The 18303-nt window shown below is 35.5% G+C and overlaps 1 protein-coding gene across 1 annotated transcript in view; it reads right to left on the bottom strand.

Annotated features, from left to right (window-relative positions):
- The window catches only part of GABRA4 (gamma-aminobutyric acid type A receptor subunit alpha4), a 76513-nt gene that overhangs the window by 10352 nt on the left and 47858 nt on the right, over positions 1-18303 (bottom strand). The gene's annotated exons all lie outside the window — the stretch shown is intronic.

The following is an 18303-nucleotide window of genomic DNA, read 5'->3' as shown; positions in this document are numbered from 1 at the left end:
TTTAAAAAGCTTTAAAATATATAACTAAATATAACGTGCATACATTTGAAACTTTGAACCAAAAATCTTCTATTTCAAAACATGGTCTATTCTTATAAATAATTAGACCTTAAATCTATAGAAAGAAGATTAAGTTGTTAGAACGACAAGCTGATGTTATACTTAATTGCATTTTAAGAGTTAATGATTACTGTTCTAAAAGTTATTTGTTTAGTTTTATTGTAAATAATATTCTGTATATGTCATACACACTTCAAATTTCTCTAGTGTTTACTTTATAAACAGGGAGAACCATACCTAGTCATGTACACAGAATACCAACAATAACAACTATCCATATGTACATAACATTTATTTATTTAAAAAGTCCAAAAACTTTGATTTCCAAATCCTTTGAATTTACTGTCATAAAAGGCATAGGTAATTATACACATTATTTTAAAATCTAACAATCCTGACACATTTTATTTCTCACTTCAATTAACAATGAAAACACAAATAAAATTTAATTAGAAAAGGTTGTATTAGACTTATAAACAGCATCAACGAATAGTTGCATAAATATCTGGATTCAAACCATTAACCAATAGTGATTAAATTGAAATACATTTCACTGGTTTTCATCAAATTATTTTCTTTGTAGAACAAGATTGTATTTGAAGAAAGTTGTGCAGCAAGCCACTAAAATTCTTATAATATTGACAGCCACAATAAACAACTATGTACATAATTAATTATAGATTCTCCATGCTAATGAAGGACAGTAATTTCTCAGATGATCCCCCAAATAGTCACATCTGATTTTTTAGAATATATGATGATATTTCCACAGTAATTTTTCTTCTCTATGTTTATTCTAAGCTATATTAATGTTAGATGATAATTACTTCCATAACTTCCCCCCCTTACCATTTCATGAAGTAGATGGTGAGTGAAAAAATGGAGAAATAGAGGAGAGAGAAAGAAGAACAGCTCATAAAAGGGTGATTGGAAGAAGCCAGCCTCAAAGGGCAATTCACAGATACTAATATATGAAGTGGGTAGATTATATATAATTAATTAAGATCTCACTTTAGACATAAAGGTTTACTCTATAAATGTAATCTTTATTAGTACACTCATCTAGCATGCTTAAAGTTCAACTCATATCTCATAAATCATGACTACAAGGTCGCTGAGTAGACAAAAACAGCCTCACAAAACAGAGTCAATGTAGACTCTGACAGGTGTAGAAAGCATTCGTCATGTCAACTTGGCGTATTCTTCTAAGCAGGTTGCAGTTGAACTAATGAGCAATTGTAGCCTAACATATGGCACTGAATTTGGGTGGAGAAAATTGAAATCTAAATTGACATCAACCTAAAAGCTGAAGAACCATTACTTATCCTTCACTTTTCCTCTACATAGAACATTATAAATGTCACCTAATTAATCTTTAGATTTTAAATCACTTGTTACAGAAAAGGATAGTAATTAATTGATTATCATTGATCCTAAAATGTTATACACATGGTGAATAATATAAAAAAAGAACAAGGTATATCCTTACAATTTAAAGAGCATATATAATCTTTGGCAAGGAAGCATACATACACAAATGATACAATAAAAAATATAACAAAAGGTAAAATATATTCAAGAACCAAACTATGACCAAATGCTGAATATCCCAAGAAGAGAAGAAAAGAGAGTAAAAATGATAAATTGGACAAACAGGAAAGTAATACATTTTTTCAAATATAATATGATAGTTGCATACTGTCTTCTTCTTTCAGTCAGTTAGGTTGTCCATGACCTTTAGAAATCTGTATGTTTCCTAACACTAAATTCTAAGGACTGGAGACTTTCCCTGCCAGTAAAAATGAAGTAACAGGAACTGAATCTACTTTCCTGCCTAAAATGACCCCCAAAACTTGACAAAGTATGCAAAAAAACAAAAACAAAAACCTGTTGTTTGAAGAAACTGGCCATTAGACAACACAGAACCATAATCACTGAGAGAGAAAAAGCAAACTTGAAAGAGTTGCCATGCTGTGGTTTAGGAATGGAAAAGCCAGAAAAAAACTGGCAGGCTTCCTGAACTGAAGAGATGAAGTTAAGAATCTTGGGAGACCAAGGTGGCTAGAGTTCACAGGACAAAGTACCAGAGATAAGAATGCTAAACAAAGAGAGAACTCTAAAGATCTAAAGAGAGTCCCCATTGAGTATTTTACCAAACAAAGATCAGTTTGTGAGTGTGAGGTAACTACCCAAGGCTGAAAGGAACCATCTGAAATGATTAGAAAAAACAATATCTGACATTCACCCAAAGCCAGGAATAGTGCATGTTTCCACCTGCTGGACTAGAAAATGTCAACATTCATGTAGCATTTGGTAGAGTACGTAGAAGTGGCTGTCTTAATAGTATACTATAAATAGCCTCAAACACTGCTCTTGTATTGTCTAATGCATTTTAAGAGCAAGAGTAGGAAGGATCAAACTGACTCCAAGTAACGTTACTGCCCCCCAAAACAAAGTATTAAAACATTTAAGTTCTTTTGTTCTAGACCAGTATCCTTCTGGAATGTCCTAAAATCTTGTAAATTGTGTTCTATATAATAGATTGGCTTCAAAAGTGACACCAATTCATCATCTCTCTATATATTCATGCCCTCAATATTCATGCTCCATATTCAGGCCCAGGAGCTTACCCATTCCTGACCCATCCAGAGTTGGAGTCTATTTTTCCATAAGCTGCCTAATGACTTTCTTTGTCCAACAGTATGTGGAGGAAATGATAGTTTGCCATTTCCAATTTTTAACCTCAACAGTTCTTACTTACTTACACTGTTTCTCGAAACACTGCCACTACCACCATAAGAACAGGTCAGCCTGGCTAGCCTGCTAGAGATTGAGAGATCATTTGGAGAATAGCCAGTTATCACAGTGAGACAATCCTAGAACACCCAACAACTAGCTGACACTAGATTCACTAGTGTTCCGTTAAGAGAAAATGAGCTGCCCAAGCAAGCGTAATCAAAATCAACAGAATTCACAATTGATCCATAGACTTGGGAGCAAAAATAAATATTTATTGTGTGTACCTGAAGTATCATTTTTTTTTTGTTATGCAATATTATTGTGGCAATAGATAGATGAGTTAGATCAAAGGTCCTGATGGGAGGTGCAGCCAAAGGGCTCATGAGGGCGGAAGTTCCTCAGACATTCTAGGATACTTAGAAGATTGGCCTGCCCAGAACTCATAGAGGACCTTTAGGGGGCACTGTTGCCTAATCCACACACTAGCTGAAGGACCAAGATGCTTTGCCCTCCATAATCCCACACTTTAAGAATTACAGTATTTTAAAACAGAAAGGGATTTCAGTGATCAACTTATTCCATTACTTCATTTTCCAGTAGAGAAAAGTAAGAACAGAAAGGTTACAGGTGGCTGGAATTCACACAGCAAGTGACTTACTTGGTGTCTGTTCTGCCTCATTGTAGAGGTTCTCTACTTACAAATGTGGAGGAGGCTTTAAAGAACTTAACAAGCTGCACATATTTGAGTCAGTCAAGTATTCATAATAGTATGATGTTAAGAAAAATTATACAAGACTTGGACATCAGAAAAAAATACAGCATGTCTTTTCAATGTCATAATAGAGTATTGTTTAACAAGCCCACACAAGGATAATTAAATCTTTAGAATCATTTACTTGAATTTGATTTTGCCATTTAATATTTGATTAGAACCCAAACACTGTCAAGTTAACATATTCGATTATGGATTCTTGTCTAGTACAAAAGATCACCAAAGGTTATGGTTTTATTGCCTTGTAAGACATTAAGCACTTCTGTATTTAACCTACCAGTCTTATTTTACTTTTCCTTTTAAAAAAATTGCCTATAAGTAGCCATTCCTCAAAATGACTTTGAATCCATTTTACCGTCTAAGTGGTTCTCTCATTAATTAACCATTGAACCAATCTTGGAGACCTGTCCATTCATTATTTGTAGGTCATGTTTTCGACAGTTGGAAAACTATATTTTGACAATATCTACTATTGGGTAAGTTATAAATATCAAAGAAATAAAAGCTTAGATTTGAATAATATGCCTAGAGAAAGAGAAAAGCCTAAGCAAAAATAAAAAGAATCAGTCTAAGGTGGTTAGAAAAAAGAACAATGAAGTAAGAGACTTTTTGAGAGTAGGGTGAGCAATATGAACAGTACCAAAAAGATTACTGTCTGAAAACAAAGATCAAGTATTTTTATTCCAGTTTAAAAGAAGTAATGATAGAGCATAAAGACTGTCTTATCAATCTTTGTAGATTAATGCACACAGTAGGCACCTACTTCATATTTGATAAATTGCATTAAAATGGATATCCTATAGAATCAAGATCATTTTTCAAATTAGAAAGTGTCAAATATTTTTATCTGATCTCCAATTTATTATTTCTTTTTCTGTGGGACACATCTTCAGAATATTGTAGGTAGTGCCTAAGGCATTTAAGTTATCTTGACTCAATCTCAAGTACAGCTGACAATGCCTTAGAAGTTTCACTATTTTTTATACCATATCCTACATAAAGGAAAGTGGAATTAGACTGATTTGAGACTTAAATCATTGCTCTCTGTCAAGCAGTTAAATGACACTCAAGTTATTTTTGTAGTTATGTCTCAAGTTTTACTCTGTTAAAAGTAGTCATTTTCCACGATGACAGACCACAAAAGGAATAAGGTATCTGCTGATCTATCTGGCAGACAACTCACCAGGAAGAATATTGACCCAGCCTTCACATTTTGGTGCAACTAATGTGTCAGAATGATGTTGTGTTTCATACAGAGTGTAGAGACTTCAGTGGTTCCATCATGATTTAGCTGATGCACAGTGGTTTCGAACAAGAAAAAGCACCTAAGCTTCATTTGAATTTTAAAAAATGATTTAGTTTGAAATCACTTTGTCATTAGTCACAATAGCCTGAAGCAAGAAAAGAGACGCAAGGTAGTAGATTTAAACATTACCAACAAATTAAAGCAGTAACAGGCAAACAGGAGCAGATCCAAGCAATTCGTCAATCGTGACTGTGATCTGACACAATTCCTAAACAATTTTTATCAACTGCAAAAAAAGAATCATCTCAACTTATTACTCTAGCAGCAAAGAGATAAAGTGACTAAGATTAGGTTTGCAGAATGCATGCAGCTACATTCATATTGCTTGCTTGAAAAGCTAATGAAGTTTAACTTTGATGAAGTTTAATAAAATGTAATTTAACCCTTGTAAATTAAAAACTAACAATAATAATAAGGAATACGTTTATCTTCTAGAATATCAATGAGTCACATACTAAAAAAAAGAATCTAGTAATGTAAAGACATTTATTCAAGGCCATTTAGACAGGACTTCATGAGGAAGCCACATATCTTATTTAATAGGGAAATAAGTGTGGTAGAGCAACTAGAACTAAACTCCAAGGTAATGATTTACTGAGAACTGTCAACAGCATTTTTAGAAAGTGCTATGCGTAGAAATTTTTAACACGTCCCTTCCAAATAAACATGCTAAACATTTTATAAATAGTTAGCAAGGCACTCTATCATATATTGAGCTCCAAAATGTAGAAACCAAAATGCTGAGTTCCCTATTTATTGTATTTAATTTCCTCCCAATGTTGGCATTTAATTCAATGTTTATATTTCCATAAGTTATAGAAATATTACTTTCAATATCAGGCACTGGGATAAACTTTTGTTTTCCATTTGGGATTACCAGAAAAAGAAATCTTAAAGAATCCATTCATTTTCCCTTTACATATTTAGAGTTGAGGGTTTAAAACAGAATTTCTTTAAGATAGGTGACTTTGTGATTACTTTTGTTTCATACTGATTCCTAGTGTTTCTTTTTCATTTGTAAATATTTTGTATAGTAGATATATGGCTCCAATGGAGGAAACCACTTTGTTAGAGACTTCTTTGGTCAGAGCAGAGGTTCTTAGCTTGATTAAGCAGACTTGTTCAAATGCTAGCTGAAATCACACCAGGAGCTGCTTTCATCAATGCCACCAACATACCCCTGGAGAGAAAAGAGTGCAAAGGACACTCCACTCACTTCCTCTAAATACAGATACTAAGCTAGATGAATCTTGTCTTATTCAATGTAGAAAAGCAGTATTGTGGTTATACAAAGTATCTATAAGCATAATCTGAGACTAGTTAAAAACTCAAAGTCTCAAACAAGCCCTATTTGCAGGTAGTCTTTTTCATTAGCTATGCTGTTGTCAGTGATCCAGGGATCAGAAATTGAAAAACGCTTGCTAAACAGTTAAAATTGCGGGCTTCCAAATCAGACAGACCTGGTTGCAAATGCTGAATTTGTCATTTACTAGCTATGAGATATTCAGCAAGTTATTTAGCCTCTCAAAACCTCAAAGTCCTTGCTATAGGAGTAATAATGCTGCCTTCCTCCTAATAAATATATAAGATAATGCATGTAAGGCACTTAGCTCAATGTCTAGCACATAGTAGGATTCAAATGAATATTATATAGAAGTAACCCAGCTGAGGTCACATAAGAAGATTCTGCCTCCAAAAGAAAATGGTACATCACAGAAATAAATAATTACAGAAAACAAAATTTTAGAAGACAATATTATACATCTATGAAAATATGGCCATCATGTCTAATAATTACCACAGCAAATGACACTGAAGGAGAGAATAGTCTATGGAGTGGGATTTGAGCAATGAGAACACAGAGACAGGGAGGGGAATATCACACACTAGGGCCTGTCAGGGTTGGGGGACTAGGGGAGGGATAGCTTTGGGAGAAATACCCAATATAGATGACGGGTTGATGGGGTGCAGCAAACCACCAGGGCACGTGTATACCTATGTAACAAACCTGCACCTTCTGCACATGTATCCCAGAACTTCAAGTATAATTTTAAAAAGCTTTTTAAAAAATAATATTCTATGGTGAAGTCAGTCAGGGAAAGGATGTTGCTGGTGAAAATGAGAAATAAATACAAAGAAATACAAAATGCAATAGAAAAATCAACATTAATATTGATAGTAAGGGTGCAAATTAACACTAGAGTAAACCTTATAACTTATGCATAAGACATGTCAAAAAGCTCTTTAGGGAAAAGTTGCAGTAACAACAACCAAAACAATGGCTAACTCTTCTTGAGTGATTCTTTTGTACCTGGCACTCAGCTAACATGCTTTTAATTGAACTATCTGCTACACCTAATGTCATGTGCCATGTAAGAAAAACTATAGCCACAAATGTCTCAATGTCTAAGAAAAGATGTGGGTTACATATGAAGGAGATCTCGTGTACTATTCTATCAGATCACAGATCACTGTTTCTTTTATTTTATTTCTTTTCTTTTTTTTTTTTTTAGACGGAGTTTCGTTCTTGTTGCCCAGGCTGGAGTGCAATGGCATGATCTTGGCTCACCGCAACCTCCGTCTCCTGGGTTCAAGTGATTCTCCTGCCTCAGCCTCCTCAGTAGCTGGGATTACAGGCATGTGCCACCATGCTCGGCTAATTTTTTTGTATTTTTAGTAGAGACGGGGTTTCTCCATGTTGGTCAGGCTGGTCTCGAACACCCAACCTCAGGTGATCCACCTGCCTCAGCCTCCCAAAGTGCTGGGATTACAGGCATAAGCCACCACACCCAGTCTCCTGAACTTTTATAACAACTTTGGTCTTCTTCAACCACCAAATATTTTTCCCTGAATGTTTTCACTTCCCTGCAGATTATGACTCACTCGTAATGTGAATAAGTATGTATCTATGTGTATGTGTGCAAGTGTACATGTGTTTTGGATTTCAAACCATGCATTTGTTTAAATATTGAAAAATGTAATTAGCAATGTAATTTATAACTTTTCTTTTTCACACTTTAAGAATATTTTTAATCCTTGAAAGTGGAGTTAATGTATATATAGAGATCTGATAAAACATTACAAAACAAGGCTAAATTAGATGGCAAGTAAATTCACCTTTAAAGCATCCACATTATCCTATGGGAATTATTTTCTTCAGCTTCAAAATATTCAGAAATTTATATTCAAACTCAGACAATATTTGTACAATGCTTTATTCTTATAGACTTGATATGACTTCATCATAATGAAATTGTGCTATGATGAATAGCCATCCAGAAGGATTCAAGTCCATGCCAACCCTATAGGTGGCTGGCATCGCAAGTAGTCTGAGTTACAATTTTATCTACATCAGCAAAGGCAACACGGGTGCTGTCTAAAAAACAATCATTTATCAAGGCAGGATTCTCAGTATACTTTTGCTGGGGAGAAAAAAATTCCATAGCTCAGGCATTATAAGAGAGTAAAATAGCCCTCTGTAAAACAATAGCTGTACAAGGTAAGTAAGTCATTTTGATGAGTCAAGAACCTTGCTGAATTTGGAATTCCAATTTCCAATTCCAATTCCAATTTCTTTGAAATTCCAGACAATATTTGCCTAATGAATGTAAACATTTATAATAACTGTAATAGATCTATTTTTAGGGAAAAGTAGTTCAAGTTCCATGCTTCATCTCTTGTTGGAGCATATTCCCCAGGTCCAGTGGGTAATAGAAGATCCACAATTAATGACATAAGTAATAAGGTCTTATTAAGGACAGTGATTCAACTCATTCATTCATTAATTCAACTGTTTCAAGTTATTTTCCTGGGCATTGGGAGCACAGGGGTGAAAAATAATATAGTATTTGCAATTTATCTCAAGAATCACAAAAAATAATAAACAGTAAATGGTATAAAGAAAAATTAGAGGAACTAGGGAATACATTACCCAGCCAAGAAGGTTAGAAAACCTCTTTGTGGAAGTAATACTTAGGCTGAGATATTAGCAACAAGTAAGTTTTAAATAGGCAAAAGAGCTCACTGTTCCCTTATGGGGTGAGGGAAGAAGATGCCTGTTGGTACAAGAAACAATTTTTCAAAGATTTCTCTCAGTGGTATAAGGATAGGGAAGATCAATACTCTTCCTTGTCAAGAGAAATTTGAAGTTTCTTGAAGATATTCTAAGTTCTTCCCTTTCTCTTCTTACTTTTTCTTTTGAAGTGAACAATTATGGCAATGATTTATAATGCATTCTACTCTAACATAATTAATATCTGATAATATCACTTTCCAGACAAAAACCCTGAATAATCATCAATATTTCTACAATGTATTGAGCCCTTAATATAGGCCAGGCACTACCTAAAGCGTTTTCACAAATAACCTCACATAGTTCCTACAACAACTCATGAGATAGTGCTAATGTTTTCATTTTCCCAATGAGGGCACTGAAACCTAAAACGTTGAGCACCTCTCTCTCCCAACATGATACAATTAAAATGTGTTATTCATGATTTGAGTCCCAAATACATACTCTTAACCACTTCAAGAGGCCACCTGCAATAGCAAATATGTATACTCATGGAATTAAAAATACATGCTCATGAGATTTTTTTTAAAAAAGAAAAAAGTTTATCTGAAATATGTCCGCAACAACCCCTAAGTGATGTTTGTAAACAGTTTGGATTTGACTTACATTTACATAGTTTCCAATATAAGCTAAGTCCTGTACTAACTTTTTTCGTATCTCACAAAAAAATTTCTCCTGATTAGAAAATCTTTCCTTTCCAGTGCATGTGAAAATTGTTCTAGAGTTCTTACTGATTGTTCTTACTCCCATTCATAATATTCTTTCTACTTTGATGCTTGGCTGTCATGAAGTGCTTATAGATAATACTTTGTATCACAAATATCCTCTACGTTCAGACGTAAATAAATATTTATAAATAGGCTTACATTTAGTTGATTTATTCTACAGAAAACTGTATCTTAACAAGAGCAGTCTAGCTGAGCAAAGTGGTATTTTTAATTGAAGACACTTTCCCTGTGAGTTATTTTAAAAATGAATCAACGCTACTCAAATCTGCATCTTCTATGTGACAAAAATATTTTTATGATGTTCTTCTACAAGAAGAAATCTATTCCCTATCTTTCTTCCACAAACTCTCCCTGAAATTTGGATATAGCACTTTAAAAAGCTATTTAAAAATTTACTATTCAAGATATATGGTAAAACTGATTGAAACATTTTCCTTTGGTACATAAGACACTGAAATTTCGGCTCCATTTGTAGCCCAGAGAAGGTATCAACATGAGCTCTACCTCTTGTTTCTGATTCGAGAATGATTCTTCATTCTCAAAATTTTCTACAAATAATTAAAGTTAATAAAGTTAATTAACACATTTGCCAAATTATGTATAAAGTAACTGTGTGTACACATGTATATGTAGCAGAAGAGGATTCATTAAGTCACCTATTGTGTCAGTTCTTATATTTTTAAAATCAGTCCTCTCCCCCTTAGTCTTTACAAATGGAAGTATAATCAGTTGGTCATAACGCATATGTTGAATTAGCCTATTAACACAATTCATTACAAATCTACTCTATCTACAATAAAACAGCACATTAAGTCAGCAGAACAAACTTAAGTTCTACTATGACACCAATTGGTAGCACTTACATTGTTAAACAGACACCTGCCACTCTCACCACCCACTCCTCCAAATTGCTGAAGCCATTTGGCTGTTTTCCAGAAACTAATTTGACGTGTCCTGAAGAGTAAGCTCTAAGCTATTAGCTATGGTTTCCAATGGGCATTATCAAAAAACATTCAATGCTTAACAATGCTCTCAAGCTGAAACAGCTGTTCATCCAAAGTGAAACTTTTTTTAACTTTCTCTGAGTCTAGCTAATCTTACTTGAGCTAGAAAATAAGGTATTAGACTGTTTTGCATGTTCTACCACTTTATGACAAGAAAGCCAATTTTGCACTTCAGTAAAGGCAGATTGCAAATTTAGCATGAATTGAACCAGTAGCTGAGTTGCAATTTATGGCAAATGGCTCATCAGCACATTAATGTATACTGCCAATATAACCACTTCAGCCAGGCAGGCCAGAAACTAGAAGACCCAAATACCTAGTAGGCAGTAAAGGAAATGTGCTCTCTATCAACTTGTGTAAAACAAATCTTAGGCCGGGCGCGGTGGCTCAAGCCTGTAATCCCAGCACTTTGGGAGGCCGAGACGGGGGGATCACGAGGTCAGGAGATCAAGACCATCCTGGCTAACACGGTGAAACCCCGTCTCTACTAAAAAATACAAAAAAGTAGCCCTGCGAGGCGGCGGGCGCCTGTAGTCCCAGCTACTCGGGAGGCTGAGGCAGGAGAATGGCGTAAATGTGGGAAGCGGAGCTTGCAGTGAGCTGAGATCCGGCCACTGCACTCCGGCCCAGGCGACAGAGCAAGACTCTGTCTCAAAAACAAACAAACAAACAAACAAACAAACAAAAAAATCTTAAAACCCAAAACTATCAAATATAATTCATTTATTATCATTCTTACATTAGTACTTAAAAAAAAAACAAAGTCAGAACCACAGGTTCTGAAATTAGATAGATTCAAGTTTTGGACTTTGCTAAATACTAGCTTTGTAACCTTGGGTAACTTATTTAGCCTTTCTATGCTTAAGGTTTCTCCTGAGTCAGTGGGAATAATAACAATAACTACTACCTAGAGTTAGTGGTGGGGTAATTTCCATAAAGTGCTTAACACATTGCCTAGCATATAGTAAATGATCAATATTTGTTCAATGTTTTTATTCTATTGTTATCATTTAATATTCTAATAGAGATCTGTAGATGGCCGCTGTCACGTAAAATATTACTGTAGAACTGACCATTATTTCTATACTCAGATATTTGTATTCTTCAACTGAACTAAATGTTAATACTGTAATTTTCCACTTTGGTAAATGTTAGAATGTATGAGAGCCTATATTTTGTGCCATGTTCAAAATTCATTTTATTTACTTTTCCTAGGAGGACATGATCAGCATCCTTGGAGCAACACTAAGAATTAGCTAAAATTCTTACCATCTTGCCAAGATCTGCCAATTGTAAAGAGATGATTAAGAGCTCCAAGGTTTAAAAGGTTTAAAAGGTTTCCTCTGGGGGTGGTGACTGCTTCAAGAGAGGCACAAAATCAAGAATCCTGTGGATATTATTCTATTTAATATTAACAACTTAAAAATATTTGCACTTACTCAAAATATAGCATGCTAAAATTTCTTTTGGGTTATAAATAAGCCAACACATATATCCAGTAGGACATCATTCAGATGTCTTAAAGGCCTAACATACTTTTAATTTGTTGATTCATCCAGCCATCTAGTTACTTTTCCAATTATTCAACAAATATTTATTGAGTACCTATTTATGTTCCAGGCATTCTTCTTGGGTCTGGTGATACAAGTATAGAAAAACAGTGCAAAATTCTTTTCTTTATGGAGCATCCGCTCATGAGACTCCTCAAATCTGTGAGCTCTTCCAGCAGCTATTATCTACCACTACCAGTCTGGGGAAAAATAGTCTACAATTATGGTTTCCACTTCTTCATCTGTCACTCACTTTTCAACTCATTGTTATTTGATTATTCTCCCATCTTTCCTTTGAAATTATTTGTGGATCACTATAATTAGCACTTTTAAAAATCTATGTCTTACCAGTCTAGCCAACACGGTGAAACCCCATCTGTACTAAAAAATATATACAAAAATTAGCCAGACATAGTGGTACACATCTGTAATCCCAGCTACTTGGGAGGCTGAGGCATGAGAATTGCTTGAACCTGGGAGGTGGAGGTTGCAGTGAGCTGAGATTGCACCATTGCACTCCAGCCTGGGCAACAGAGTGAGACTGTCTCACACACACACACAAAAATGTATGTCTTACATACTGTCTCAGTAGCATGTAGCACTCTTAATGAATTCTTTATTTCAATTCTTCCCATAATTCTACATTCTAGCAATGTTCCATTTACCTTTATGAGTATCCAATGTGGGATGCTCTTTCTCTACCTAATTCTAATATGTTATTTTTCCATAGGCTTTAGCTCTCAGTTATCACAGTTTTCTTAGTCTTCAGGTGAATGGGCCTGTTCAGTTGCTTTGAATACAATATTTACATCAATATCATAAAATCAATGTCTTCTCCCCCCAATTTTTTCTAACATCTAGACACATGTAGCCAGTAAGACATCATTTAGATATCCTAGAGGCATACCAAACTTTTAATTAATTTATTCATCTATCTACCAGTTTATTCATTCAATTCTTCAGATATTTATTGAGTGCCAGGCACTCTTCTTGGCTCTGGTAATATGAAAGTAGAGACCAGCCCAAAGTTCTTACCCTTATGTAATTTACATTCTTGCCCATATTCAAAGTCTAATAGAGGTATGAATTTATTCATATCTAATAAACTCGACGTATTTGTCCAAACAAATATCTCTCCTGCTGTAGTTTAGATCTCAGAGATTAGCACACTATCCAGCTAGCTTTCAAGCCACAAAACTTCAGCTGTTTCTGCTTCCTTCTGCCTTATTCTCTTTTCCTTTCAATTTTTCTCAATATTTTTTAATCTGTCTCTTCTTCTCCACAGCCCTTGCAAAAACATTCAACATTTTTTACCTGACTATTGCACAGCCTATTAACATTTTGAGATTTAACATCCTTATGCACCTTTTCTGTCTCTACTCTTCATTAAAATAATATTTACACACTATAAATGTGATCATGTCAATTCCTTATTTAAACTTTTTCAGTAGCACCTGATTGTTTTCAGGGGAAAAATTATATGGCATAGCATTCTACATGATTTGGGCCCTGTCTCCCAGTCCAGCCTCATCTCCCCTTCCTTTCCCCAAACCATCCTTTCAGCCATGTCAGGTACCCTGGTATTAGCAAAGGCTATCAGCGCCTGATCCATATTCACTTGGTTTACCCAGGAGGTTACTCCACGTAGGCTGATAGCTTACTGCCTTTCTCTGCCTGAGGGATACTCTGCCTACAGGATCTTTATAAACATTATTTACTTATTTACTTATTTATGTATTTTTAATGTGTATACAGTTATTGGATACATGCGCAATTTTGTTACATGCATAGATCGTGTAGTAGTCAAGTCAGGGCTTTTGGGGTATCCATCACCCAAATAACATACGTTGTACCCATTAACTAATTTTTCAGTAGAATGGTGGTTACCAGTGGTGGTGTGGGCCAGGGGATAATGAGGAGATATCGTTTAAAGGGTATGATATTTCAGTTATGTAACATGAATAAATTCTAGAGATTAAGTGTATAGCATCGGGACTATGGTTAATCATACTGTATTCTATACTAGAAATTTGCTATGAAAGTAAACCTTAGATGTTCTCACCACACACAAAAAGAGTATCTATGTTAAGAGATAGACGTGTTAATTAGCTTGACTGTAGTAATCAGTTCACTATGTACATGTATGTCAAAACATGATGCTGCACACCTTAAATATATACAATTTCAATTTAAAAAACACTGCTGAGTGAACCTAATCAACAAAAGACAGGAATTGGTAAGTACTCCAACTTCTTTGTCATCCAGTGGGACTGTTCTAAGGCTTGCCCCCCACATACTTTGGGAAGGTCTCAAGCATGATGAGCACACAGTGGTAAACCCGCTCATTAATGACACTTGACTGGCTTTTCTTCCTTTCCTTCTCACTTCCCTCACAGTGCTTCTTGAGAATACCTTAAAAATAAATTGCTTGCACACATCCTTGCAACAGAGTCTGCTCTGAGAGAAACCCAAATTAAAACACCTGGACTCTCGCCAGGATGTCTTAGTTTAGTTCTAGAAATGTGAGCTATATTCCCTTGCTTCTGGTTCTTTGCACATTCTCTTCTCACTGTCTTCTCTCCTCCATCTTCTTTACCTCCCTTTTATAATTTCCAAGATAGTATCGAAATATTGCTTCCTTTGAAAGGTTTAATCTGACACCCCACCACCCTCATCAAATCTTACACCATATAAACTCAAATCAGGACCACTGAATCTTCACACCACATCCCAATGCTTTTTCCTAGCCTAGCATTTAGCATGCTTGTGTGAGTGCCCCTCCAGACTGTGAATTTCTTTAAGGGCCTCAACAGTGTCTTACTATTTTCCTTTCCCTACCAACTAGTGCAGTACCAAACACCGGAAAGTATTCAATGAATGTAAGTCAAATGAATTCGATGACAAATAAATGATGAGTAAACAGCATTAAAATAAATCAACAACAAAATCATTCTCTCTTGTACACTCAAAACAGCAGAAATAAGTTTCACACAATGTGTTTAGGAAATAAGTAGTTGGCAGAGCTATAAAGCCAAAAGCAGTACATTTAAATCCACTTGAAAACCAGATGACAGTCTTTTATTCTACCCAGATTATACTTCCTGGGCCACTATGGTAGTTAATGGACTGTTTAAAGAGTCAGTCCTGGAATATTAACTGATAACCAGAATAAAATGCTTTTCCTCTCCTGTCTCATACATCTGCCTGTTGGAAAGTATGCCTGAATGACTGCTACTAAGTAGGAAAGAGTCAATCCTACATTAACCTGCACCTTTCTCTTGCCCTTTGAGGCTACACAGGAAAGACATGAAGCTCATGGGCACCAACCTGCCTCTCCCAGAGCAAAGGGATGAGAAATATGAGCCTGTTCTTCAAACTGCTTGGAACATGTAGCCAATGGCTGTGATAGCTTGTTTAACAAGGACTGGTTTTTTCCTCTCAATCATAGTTCTAAAGCTATCGTTTATTGAAAAGCTGATTTTTAAAGCACACACTAGAACAGCTTTTCTGTACAGCTGCAATGCTATTTAAATCTTCCATGAATATCTCCACAAACCCAAGAAAATTCTAAACTGAAATACTGCTCTTAGAGAGGACATAGTAAAATAAGACCCTATAGGAGGAAAATTCAGGAAGTGAAATCTGGTTGTCAATTTTAATACTGGAATTATAAAATCAGGCATATAGCTTCCACTCTTCTGAGCTGAAAGATCACCTAAAATCACTATTTGAAAAAATAGCCTACAGGCTTTTTGTGGGGACGTTGGTAGATACTAGCAATCTGCCTCAAAGTCATTCCTTAATAGTCTCCAGGAATGTAAATAAATGCCTCACCTTTTTCTTGGAAGAGACTGGAAAGTAGATGAAGAACAAGAAGTCAAAGCAATACTTTAAAGACACTAAACAAATCAGTGAGAGATAACATCGGCCTTAGGAAGAGCTGACTGTTGAACCCAAATTTCTGCTCCACAATAAAACCTCAAGTTCTTAACTCCAGCACTATTTTGGGGGAAAAAAATCTCTATAGGCCACTGGTGATCCTGGCAAGACTGATGTGATGCTTTAATCTCATGTAACTGGCCATATCATTCTCCTGCTGTGACCAAGCAGTCTCACTGCAACCCTTTAGGCTGCATTTGCAGCATTTTAAAATGTTGATACTTCTTTGAATTTCATCAAAGTGGAAACTGATAGATTCTAGCCAGCTATATTGCAACATTCATTTATTTCATTTAAGACATTCAATTTCCATCAAATGACCTATCAAATGAAATTAGATAGAGCTTGAGTCACTATTATAAATATTTTGGAGCCATTTACTTGGAGACTGTTGATAAAAACAGCACTTTTTGGTTAGTCATTTGGGAAACCCAAGAAAGGTTTCCCAAATAACTAACCAAAGAAAGAGCATTATGAAAATTGTTTTGTGTTCCATCAATTATTGTGTAGCCCTATGGTTCATGTCTGCTAAGTCTTAGTTCCCAATATAATAGAAACTCCAGTGTGGAGCTAAGTCACTGCTTGTTAAATTATTGATTCACTTCAAATAAAGAAATGTCACAACATTCTGTGGATAGGAAAGGATGATTATAAGACATAAGGAGTCTATACAGCCTTGGTACCTAGTACAATGCCTGGCACAAATTAGGCTCTTAACAAATATCTGTTGAATGAATAGATAAATAAATGTGCATAAGTTGAGAATCTGATGTTTATGAAACACTAAGCACTGGTGCATTGAAAGTTCCACACAAATTTCTTAAGTCATCTTTTGAGCACAAAGCAAGAATAAAAGTGCAGCAGATCCAAAAATAATTGGATCTAATTCATGTTCTAAAGCATTGTGGAATTAATAAATAAAAATTTAATGCCATTTTGAGTTCTCGTTATGCCGTGGAAGCCTGCTGGTCTCTTGGTTTTAAAATACTTTTCCAGAATACTAAAATCAGAACTCTTTTTCTCATGTTGTTCTTTCCTTTGTTTCCATAGGAAACAGTGACTTCCAGGCATCCAAGATGACACAACATAGATTGCCAAATTGCATGCCACCCTGCAGTTGCCAAGGAGATAATGTATGTCATTCCTACAAATAACATGTTGCTCATGCCTTCATTTCCTTTATCTAGCTTTTTAAGATATTCTTTGCCTGAACTGAATTCTGATAATGTTCACTGTGAACTGATGGAAACATTCCTTTTTAAAAAATTTGTTTACCCCATTCCCCCAAGGCACTTGATCACATCACACACGCCGTCTGTGGAAGGTCTGGGCATATTTTATGCCGATTTTGGAACCAGTGATTCAGCAGTTTTCACTGAAAAAATAAATGCATCCTGAATTCTGTCTGCCTGCGTTCTAAGTAAAGGTCCAATTAAATCCACACCTGGCACTAACATATTCCAGTTTAAAATGGCCTACCACAAAAGCAGCTGCACTTAGTTAAATTTATAGGGGAAGGAAGAGGAGAAAAGCAGGAAGGAAGGAAAGAGGGGAAAGAAGGATAGAAAGAAGAAAGGGCGCAAAAAAGGAAGGAAGGAAGTAAAACTGGAAGAAAAGAAGAGAAACATATTTATTGAGCACCTGCAGCATTCCAGATTAGACATCTGTAAGATGAACAAACAGAATAAGAAAAATTCAAGATCTTGGCTGACATCATCCCACTAGCAAGAGGCAGAGTCATTCTTTGAACTTGCTTGTATCTGACTTAAAAGCATGTGTTTCCCAGTTAATCTTTTGTGCTGCATAATAAATCTCCCTGAAACATAGTGGCTTAAAGCAACAACAATCATTTTAATTTTATCTCTCAAGGGTTTGGAGGCTGGCTGGACTCAGGTAAGCAGCATTCTCTTGGAGTCTGTCACATGGTTTCAATCAGAAGGGCTGGGGTTGGAATCACCCTGAAGATGTCCTCACTCCCAGGCCTGGCGGTTGAGGCTGGGGCTGTCAGCCAGAATACCTTACAGTATATTGTAAATAATAGCCACAAATGAATTACTGTATCCTTTTACATACTCCACTTTGGGCTGCATTCTTTTTATTTTAATTTATCAACTACTGTCAATACATCAAGAG

The sequence above is a fragment of the Macaca thibetana genome, chromosome 5 (genome assembly GCF_024542745.1).
Source record: "Macaca thibetana thibetana isolate TM-01 chromosome 5, ASM2454274v1, whole genome shotgun sequence".
NCBI lineage: Eukaryota > Metazoa > Chordata > Mammalia > Primates > Cercopithecidae > Macaca > Macaca thibetana.
This window is presented reverse-complemented; position numbering and strand designations above follow the sequence as displayed.